This window comes from Apium graveolens, chromosome 8 (assembly GCF_009905375.1).
Source record: "Apium graveolens cultivar Ventura chromosome 8, ASM990537v1, whole genome shotgun sequence".
NCBI classification, from domain to species: Eukaryota; Viridiplantae; Streptophyta; class Magnoliopsida; order Apiales; family Apiaceae; genus Apium; species Apium graveolens.
This window is the reverse complement of record NC_133654.1, coordinates 20,331,612-20,342,026: the sequence shown is the minus strand read 5'-3', so window position 1 is coordinate 20,342,026 and position 10,415 is coordinate 20,331,612. Positions and strand designations below refer to the sequence as shown.

The 10,415-nt window shown below is 39.0% G+C and overlaps 1 non-coding gene across 1 annotated transcript; it reads right to left on the bottom strand.

The window, feature by feature from the left end:
• Positions 1-8,178: 8,178 nt before the first annotated feature.
• LOC141681174 (small nucleolar RNA R71) lies at positions 8,179-8,285 on the bottom strand. The gene has a single exon (XR_012558616.1). It is a non-coding gene; the product is annotated as a small nucleolar RNA R71 (small nucleolar RNA).
• Between the last annotated feature and the right edge of the window lie 2,130 nt (positions 8,286-10,415).

Genomic DNA, 10,415 nt, shown 5'->3' with positions numbered 1-10,415 from the left:
TTACACAATTCTTTGGAACTGTGAAGAACTTGCGCTTTTTGGTAGTTGAACAGATGTAGGCCACCCCTTGCTTGGATAGAGATAGGCTTCGGGAAAAGCAGCTATCTGAGCCTTCTTGAGTTCATTTAGCAGTTAGATTTCCTCTGGAATTACTGGATTAACTCTGTCAATAATTAGATCCAGCTCAGATGCTCTCATGGTTTGAAGATTTGAGAGAGACACCGTAGACATCTGTCCAAGCCACAATCATTTACATTTACAACTATTATTTTCTCTAAAAAGTTATCAACTTTGACAATCACAACTCTGATAAAATTAATGTTGTTGTCCAGGGCTCTTTTGTAAGTAATGTAGTTGTTGTGAAGAGACACCCTTAAGACTATTAATAGCTCATTGAACTCCTTGTCTAGACAGGGTCCTTCTGCAGCTTTTAGAAGTTTCTTTTTTTCCAACATCTTTAGATATTTGAGCTTCTGAAGAGTTTTGACCAATGTGAGTTGATATCAATTTTCCAGTCTCTTTAGATTTACCATCTTCCTTGTACTGTTGAATCCTAGCTTCTATCTCCCCCTTAGTCTTGTTGGCAGGCAGGAGTAGTGGATTGGGAATTTCTGGCCTCACAGCTTCAAGAAGAGCAGGTAAAGGAACATTCAAGGAACCCATGATAGATCCCAAATGAACTGAGTTCTGCATTTGAAGATGTTTGTGGGAGTCTACCAGGGTCCTGATGTCATTCTGTTGACTCTGCACTAGAGAGGTGAGAGCTTGAACCTGAGTTGTGAGTGAGTCATTAGAGGCTTGTAGAGTTGAAACTTGATGTTGTAGAGATTGAAGTTGGAGATTTGATGATGTAGATAATGATGGTCGAGAAATTAAAGAGGTTGAAGTGCCAAATGTAGCTTGAACAACTTCCCTAATTCCTTCCACCAAAAGAGCAGATGGTTCATATCTATCATGATGGAGTTGATCCAGTTTGACCCTGATGTCATTATTACTAGTGATATGTTGTTGGACAACTTCATGTAAGGCTATGAAAGATTTTCTTAGATTCTTGATGCTCTTGTCCACAGATGACAAATCAAACTTGGCCATTTGATCAGTAAATCTAGAGAATTTTTGCTTGATTTCCACCTGAGAAGGAATGATCTCATCTAGTTTGTCCTTGACCACTTTCCTTGTTTTGTCTTGATGATCAGTCAATTGCAGTTTTAGAGCTTTACCAAAAAGATGAAAAGCTTTAAGTTGAGCTTTGTAGACCTCAATGACTGCATCATAGACTTCTTGTGGAATTAGAGATTTGGCCTTACTTTCAAGAATGGGCAAGTACTCCTCCCTGAACCTTGCTAACACTACATCCATCTCTAAACTAAAGTCTTTATCCAGCAGGCAGCACAATTGCCATCTTGTTCAACTTCATTTACAATTTTAGCCTGATGTTCTTGAATATCTGTCTGATAGGAAAGCATGATAGCTTGGTAATCTTGGTTAGACGTGTCTGAGGTAAGAAGCTGTTGTAAAATTTGAGTAAGTCCAGAAAATTGATCAACTAAAAGATCATTGATAGTTGTTCGTTGAGCTTCTGCCTCCTGTAGCCATTGTGAGATAAAATGAGGTTGTGGTTGAGAAGGGTTAGAGGTGGATGGTTGGTCTATTGGGTTTGAAGTGGAAGGTAGAGACTCAATAGAACCACATATGACAGATGTCACAGTTTGACTCACAGGTTGAACTGTGGTTATGACAACTTGTTGTTCTCCACTTGTGGTGGGAACCTCCATTGGAATTGGAGGGGAGTTGACTAGGGTACTGTCATGTACCTTAGCAGGGGAGTTGACTAGGGTATACCTTAGCCTCAAACCCTTGTACTTCTTTCAAAGCATTGTTACTTGAATGTGATGTACTTGCCTCCCCCATAGCAGGATCATTGGCAATTGAACTCCTAGCTTCAATTATGAGAGCAATTTTAGCTAGGGTTTCGAGGGGAGTTATTCCTTCAAGAGGAACCTCCAATTGAATTGAAGAGGATTTAGATAGCTCCCCCTCAGGAGTACTACCCTCAAACCTTACAACATGTGAAGGTTGATTTGCACATGAAGGTGCATTTGAAACTATCACAGGGTCTTCCGTAAAGATTGATAATACCCCTATGTTTGTGTTTGTCTCATCATGGTCTACCCCGTATGTACCCTCTCACCAATTAAATTTGGGTCTTGGGTGGTGAGCACAGTCACAGTCTCTTGAACCATGTCACATGATGTTCGCAACACTTGAGAGTCAGATTCAAGTGTTTAATTGAATGAAGAAGAAAGTTGAGAAATTAGATTTTGAATTTCAGAATTGAGTGTTGGCAGCTCCCTTGAGTAGATGATGGAGCTTCAAAAGATGTGCTCTTTTTGTGTGTGCCATCCTTATTTCTTATTTCATACACTTGAATTTGTTCAATTGTTGGTGTAGAATCTTTACATGATGCACTAGGGAGAGTGCTCTTTTTAATAGAGACATCCTGTTGAGAGGATGCCCTTAGAGTCTGTTTAACTCCCCATTTTACAACTGCATCCTATTGGGAGGGTGCAGAGGTGGTCAATTGAGTGGTCAACTCAGCTTTCTTAACCTTCTTTGGTTTTCTGACCAGGTGAGACTCAGGTTCTGCATTATCCTCACCACTCTCACTAACTACTTTCAAGGGTGCATGCTTCCTCTTTTTTTATTCGCTTCAGCCTTTTGAGAGGTTGAAGTGGTTGGTTTCCTAGCTTCCAGTGATACAGAAGGAAGGGTCTCGGCTTAGAAAGGCCCCTGTTATTTGTCCTGTGTTTGTTCTTCCACAGGGACAGGAGCCATAGTCCGAATTAGATATTATAGCACTAGATCTCATGTCAGGTATAGGGTAAGGTTAGGTTCTAAATTTCTCAATCATGAATGGAGTCATTTTGAGACCTACCTTCACCCTGTTCTTTGTAATAAGTGATCCACATAGAACTTTGGCCACTTGTTTACAGTTGCCTATTAGTGTTCTATCTATACCATTAAGTAAATGAATGTCCTTATATTTATGATGTAAAGTGGACATTATAAACCTAGGAAAGAAGATTTCCTTACCTCCTGTAGCTAGGGGCATTGTGAGCCTGGTGCTAAGTTCTTCCAAGATCAATAGGCCCACATTTATGTGCCTGTTGTGATCCATGGAGAACACCAACTTCTGGACCACACTTGATATGTTGTCATACCCTGTCTTTCTGTAAGTGAAGGCCCTTATGATGAAGTCAAATAAGAATGACCACTCCCTTCTCAAAATCTTCTTCTTCAGGCTGGCCAGGTTGATCATTTCACTATAATTGATGAAGTCCATGAACTCAGCCAGCTCCTGTTAAGTAGGAACCTCCACCATTTGCTCAGTTGGAATGCCCAAAGCCCGGTTCACATCTTGCACATTAAACTCCACCTGTTGGACTTGGATGGAGTAGTTCAGCACCATAGAAACTGAATTTTATGCACAACTGTTCTCACCACAGCTGTTGTCCAGAACTCATACAGAACATCCAAGTAGAGAACTAGATTAATAGTTAGAGCTCCTTACATCAATGTGCTTTTTTTCTAGAATAATTAACTGGATTTGCCACAATAAATATAACACTAGTATTGTCACACATAATTGGAATTTTGTGTAACACTAGGTCATAATCCATTAGCTGATATTTCATCCAAAGCACTTGAGCACATCAACTTACAGCAACTATGTATTCAGTTTCGGCTGTGGAAGTTGACACAAATTGTTGTTTCTTGCTATACTAGGATACAAGTATTTGTCCAAGAAACTGACAACTTCAACTAGTACTTTTCTATCAACCCTGCATCCAGCAAAATCTGCATCTGCATATCCAACAGCTTCAAATCCTGTTCCCTTAGGATACCATAATCCCAAGTTTGGAGCCCCCTTTAGGTATCTGAAAATTCTCTTCACAACCAACAAATGTGATTCCTTTGGATTGGCTTGAAATCTTGTACACATACAAGTTGCAAACATAATGTCTAGTCACTAGCAGTCAAATACAACAAAGATCCAATCATCCCTCTATAACCTGAAATATCTACAATTTTGCCCTTTTTATCTTCATCCAACTTTGTAGATGTAGACATAGGTGTTGATGCAGGTGAACAATCAACCTTACCAAACTTCTTCAATAAATCCTTGACATACTTAGTTTGGCTGATGAAGATTCCATCACTTATTTGACTGACTTGAAGTCCAAGAAAGTAACTCAACTCTCCCATCATACTCATTTCATATTCACCCTGCATGAGCTTTGAGAATCTTTGATATAGCTTTTCATTAGTAGAACCAAAAATGATATCATCCACATAAATCTGAACTAGGATCATATCACCACCATGCTGCTTGTAGAAGATAGTCTTGTCTATTGTTCCTCTAGCGAATCCATGTTTAAGCAAAAATTTTGATAGTGTGTCATATCAAGCTCTATGTGCTTGCTTTAGTCCATAGAGAGCCTTGAGTAATTTGTATATAACGTCTGGAAATTCTGGATCTTCAAAGCCAGGTGGCTGTTGCACATAAACTTCTTCTTCCAACTCACCATTAAGGAATGCACTCTTTACATCCATTTGATACACCTTGAAATTTGAGTGTGCAGCAAATGCAAGAAATATCCTTATTGCTTCAAGTCTTACAACTGAAGCAAAAATTTCATTATAATCAATTCCTTCTTCCTGTGAGTATCCTTTTGCAACCAACCTTGATTTGTTTCTTGTTACAATACCATTTTCATCCATTTTATTCCTGACCACCCACTTTATTCCAATTACACTTTTATTTTTTGATGCAGGAACCGATTTCTAAATGTTGTGTCTTTCAAACTGATTTAGCTCCTCTTGGATAGCAAACATCCAATCAGGATCAAGTAGAGCTTCCTCAGTTTTCTTAGGCTCAACTTGTGAGAGAAAACATGCATGAAGACATTCATTTGCAGTTGCACTTCTAGTCCTCACTCCAGCAGTTAGATCAACAATAATTGCTTCTCTTGTGTGACTCTTATCCCATTTCCTGGTGTGAGCTTGCTGACTTTGGTTTTATGCATTTTCTTCACCATTGGCATGACTTGCATAACTTTCTCCTCTTTCTCCCCCTGAGTTTATGCTATCAAATTCAGGTGATTGAGATGAGCTTCCATTCTCATGATTCACTTGTTCAGTTGACTCTTCATCCATTTTGTGATTTGTGTTGACTTCAACTTCATCCTCAGAATCACTATCAATGTTGAGATTTTCAAATTTCAGGGCCTCACCTTCATTTTCATCAAGGCATTCCAAGCCTGGACACTTGTTATCATCAAAAGTTAAATTTTTGATTTTCATAATTTTTTTTGTTCAAGTACATAGACTTTGTAGGCAGTTCTTTCCAATGAATATCCCGAAAAAATTGCTTCAAACACTTTAGAGTCAAATTTTCCCACATATTCAGAGTTGTCTTTCAAAACATAACACTTGCTTCCAAACACATGAAGATGCTTCACAGTAGGCTTTCTTTTAGACAAGATTGAGTGAGGTGATTTTCCAAGATTCTTGTTGATGAGATATCTGTTTTGAGTATAGCATGCAGTGTTGACAGCTTCTTCCCAAAAACTTGTTGGCAGTTTGACATCTTGCAGCATTGTTCTAGCAGCCTCTACTAGTGTTCCAATATTTCTCTCAACTACCCCATTTTACTGAGATGTTCTAGCAGCTGGGAACTCTTGAACAATGCCCTTGTCTTTGCAGAATTCTGTTAAGGTTGCATTTCTGAATTATGTGCCATTGTCATTCCTAAATCTTTTCACACAATCCTGATCTTCAGCCTGCTTCTCAATCTTCTTGACGTGTTCAATTATGATGTGTGGAGTCTCATCCGTAGAATGCATAAATTCTACCCATGTGTACTATGAGTAGTCATCCACCATCACAAGTGCATACTTCTTTCTTGAAATTGATAAGACATTTACTAGTCCAAATAAGTCCATGTGAATAAGTTGCAAATGTGCACTTATGAAATTCACAGTTTTACTCGTGTGACTTGATTTCTTCATTTTTCGTTTTTGACAAGCCTCACAGACCTCATTTTGAGCAAACTCCAGATTTGGCATGTCTCCCACTGATAAGTGGATTTTATATCCACTTGGAACGCTTCATATTGGCTTAAATTGGATATTTTGGACTCAAGTATGTGGTGTTTTTTGATTTGTTTTGTGTAATTCCATTGCAGGGCACTAGTCAGGAGGAGGATTTGAGTTTTATAATGTTTTTATGCTAATAAGAGGTCAGGAATGGAGTTTTGGGAATGGAGTTTTGGGAGATCGCACGAAGAAAGGAGGCAAAACAACAAAATTCAGCATTTTTGTCAAAAGGCCGGCGCGCCCTCGCTGGAAGTGGGGCGGCTGTGCCAGTTGAAAATTGAAGGCAGCGCGACCGCGCTGGGTTGTTTTTGCAGAATCCTGATTCTACTCTGATTTGAAGATTTGAATCGTTCAGATCTTCTAGGAGCCTATATATAATGAAAGAAAGATGTTTTTCAAAAGAAGGAAGCAAAGGAGAACATTAAGAAGACCTAGAGCACGCAAGACATCTAAGGGGAAGAAGATCTAGTTTCATACTTTTGTATTCTTCAATTTAGGCGATACTTTCGGATGCTTGTTTTTGCTTTGTTCTAAACCCAATTACTTTTATATTCTATGGTAGTATTTTAAACTTATATATTACCATATTTTCATTAGAACCCATGGTGACGATGCGTTCGATCATAAACTAATCATTGTCATGGGGTTCTAACGGATTTACTTATGGATTTCAATAGTTGATTGTTATACATCTTTAGTGTGTGGTGATTAGTGATTTCCTAGTTTGGTTGTGCTTATTCATCTTTGATGCGTAGCTAACATCTAAGGTTGTTTGTTAATCTCTATTAAAGCGAAAGTGAATATAGAGATTTAGAACTTGCCATGCTAGCATAGGTTTATGTATGAATTGACATGCATAATTCATAGTGTAATTTTAACCATCTTACACACCCTATGTAATCATAATAGATAACTTGCTCTTCAACCATTATGTTTTCAAATTCTATAGACATATAGGGTCTAAGCATAATTGGTGTCTACTCAACTTCTATCTTGATTGTGGATGTTTAGTAGTAGGGTATATGTATATCGAAAGATAGCGTATACTAATTTCGTGTTATCTGATTAGTTATCATCACCACCGCATACTATTGATAAAGACATAAACTTTGAATGAAGTATTTAATGAAGTTAGGATCTCATGTTTTATTCTCATATAAGTAATTCACTTTTAATCTCTTAGTTAATGCATGCTAGTATAATCTCTTAAGTAGTTAATCAACTCGAATTTGTTACTTGTCTTAGCTATGAACGATAATCATACATTGTCACATAAGTGCATAATCTGAACTTAACCTAAACCAGTCTCTGTGGGGACGAACTTGACTTACATCTTGTACTACTTGTGATCACGTACGCTTGCGTGTATTTTCATGTGTGTTTTAATGCGAACAGGTTTTTGGCGCCGCTGCCGGGGACTTGTGTTAAATTTTAGTTTATGTGCTTGACATCAGTGGTCGTTAAAGTTCACTGACTCAGATTATTTTACTTATAAAGTTACTTAGTTGTGTTTCAGGTACTCTAGAGAGCGTGTATGCGAACACGTTCTCAATCTCGTAAGGAAACGCTAGACAAAGTTGAAGAGTTGGAAGAAGAAGTTGAAAAAGTTGAAGAAGAAGTGATCATTACAATGGGAGAACCAGCAGCACCAACGAAAGTGTTGATAGATTTTTCTCAACTAAAGATCAGTGACATTTAATCTAGCATTCTCAGGCTAGCTATCGCTACTAATACCTTTAAAATCAAGCCTGACACGATTCAGATGGTACATAACTCAGTTCAGTTTGGGGGTTCTCCAACGAAAGATCCCAATATGCACATCAGGGATTTCATCGAGATCTGTGACATATTCAAGTTTAATAATGTTTATGAAGATGTTGTGAAATTGCAACTTTTCCCATTCTCTCTGAGGGATAAAGCTAAGAGCTGGTTGCACTCTCTACCACTTGGTTCTATTGTGATATGGGAAGATCTTGCTCAAAAGTTTCTTACTAAATTCTTCCCTATGGCAAAGATAGCTGTAATCTGGAATGCTCTTACTCAATTCGCGCAACAGTCGGGTGAATCTTTATGTGAAGCTTGGGAGCGCTTTAAGGAGATGCTTAGGAAGTGTCTTCATCATGAAATGCCTGACTAAATGGTAATCAATTGTTTTTTTTAATGGTATAGGAGCACAATCAAGACCAATGCTCGATGCAGCATCAGGTGGAGCTTTATGGGCTAAGAGCCATGAGGAAGTTTATGAGCTGATTGAGATGATGGCTGCAAATGAATTCAGAATCCAACTCAGAGGCTACCACAAGGCAAGGTAGCAAGAATTATTGAGGTGGATACATCTACAACTATCGCTGCTCAGCTAAAGGCGTTGACTATGAAGGTTGATTCTTTGACCAACTATGGTGTTCAACCGATAATGAGTGTTTGTGAGCTTTGTGCAGGATCGCATACGACAGAATAATATGCTATATCTAGTGAATTAGCTCAGTTTGTGAGCAACTTTCAGAGGTCGCAACAACATGTTCCTGCTACTTATCATCCTAACAACCCTAATCATCCTAACTTCAGCGGGAGGAACAATCAGAATGCAATGCAACAACCTTACCAGCAGTTTGGAAACAAGCCTTTCAATCCTCCTGATTTTCAGCAACAGTATGCATAAAGGCAGCAATTTTAGCCACAGGGAATGCAACAACAATCTCATGGAGGTTCTGGTCCATCTTCTAATGAGAAATATGAATTGGAGGAGTTGAGGCTTATGTGCAAAAGCCAAGCGGTTTTTATCAAAACTTTGGAGAATTCAGATCGGGTAGATTGCGAATGCCTTGTTGAACCGACCTCAAGGAACTCTTCCGAGTGACACAGAGGCTAATCCAGGCAAGAGAGAAGTCAAGGAATAGCTTAAAGCAGTCAACCTGAGGTCTGGAAAGGTCGCGAGCCCTCAGAATCAAGAAAAAGAAGAAGTTGAATTTTTTTCCAGAATGCGGGCGTGCCCGCGCCCTCTCAGAATTCAAATAATGAGATTTTTGATGATTCTGCTGAGAAAAAGGACGGAGGAGCTGAAACAAAGAAGAAAGAGGTTGAGAACACTACTCCTGAGCAGAATACAGGGGACAAACAAGTATATCCTCCTCCATATCCTAAAAGGCTTCAGAAGCAGAAGTTCGACAAGCAATTTGCTAAGTTTTGGAGGTTTTCAAGAAGTTGCACATTAACATACCTTTTGCAGAAGCTCTAGAACAGATGCTGAGCTATTCTAAGTTCATGAAGGGTATTCTATCTCGGAAGCTAAAACTTGAGGAGTTGGAAACCGTTGCTCTAACGGAAGAGTCCAGTGCTGTGCTGCAACATATGCTCCTTCCTAAACTTAAAGATCCACGAAGCTTCACGATACCTTGTACCATTGGCAGTCTATCTTTTGACAAGTGATTGTATGACTTGGGAGCTAGCATCAATCTGATGCCCTTGTCCGTGTTCAAAAAACTTGGTTTTCCTGATCCAAAACTGGTAAACACGTCTTTAGAGTTGGCTAACCGTTGCATCACTTATCCGCGAGTTGTAGTGGAGGATGTCTTGGTTAAGGTGGATAAACTTATCTTTCCTGCTGATTTTGTCATTCTGGATTTCGAGGAAGAAAAGAAGATCCCCATTATCTTGGGGAGACCATTCCTAGCTATAGGCCGAACTCTGATCGATGTGTAGAAGGGTGAGTTTACAATAAGAGTTCAGGGTCAGGACGTGACTTTCAATGTCTTTAATGTAATGAAATTCCCTACTGATGAAGAGGAATGCTTTAAAGTAGAGTTGGTTGACTCTATAATGACTGCGTAGCTTGATCAAATATTAAGGACTGATGCCTTAGAGAGAGCCTTAACAAGGGAGTCTGATAGTGAATATGAAGAAGGAGCAGAGCAGCTGTAGTATTTGAATACTTCTCCATGGAAAAGAAGATTGGAATTGACATTCGAGTCTCTTAGTTTTTCAGAGCTGAAAAATTCTCAGGAGCGTCTTAAGCCACCTATTGAGGAACCTCTCACACTTGAGCTAAAACCACTGCCTGATCACTTGAGGTATGTTTTTTAGGTGATGCATCTAATTTGCCTGTTATTATTGCATCCGGCCTTTCAGGTAGTGACGAAGACAAGCTTTTGAGAATTCTGAGAGAATTCAAATCAGTAATTGGATGAACTGTAGCAGATATCAAGGTAATCAACCCTACTTATTACATGCATATAATTCTGATTGAGGAAGGAAGTAAAC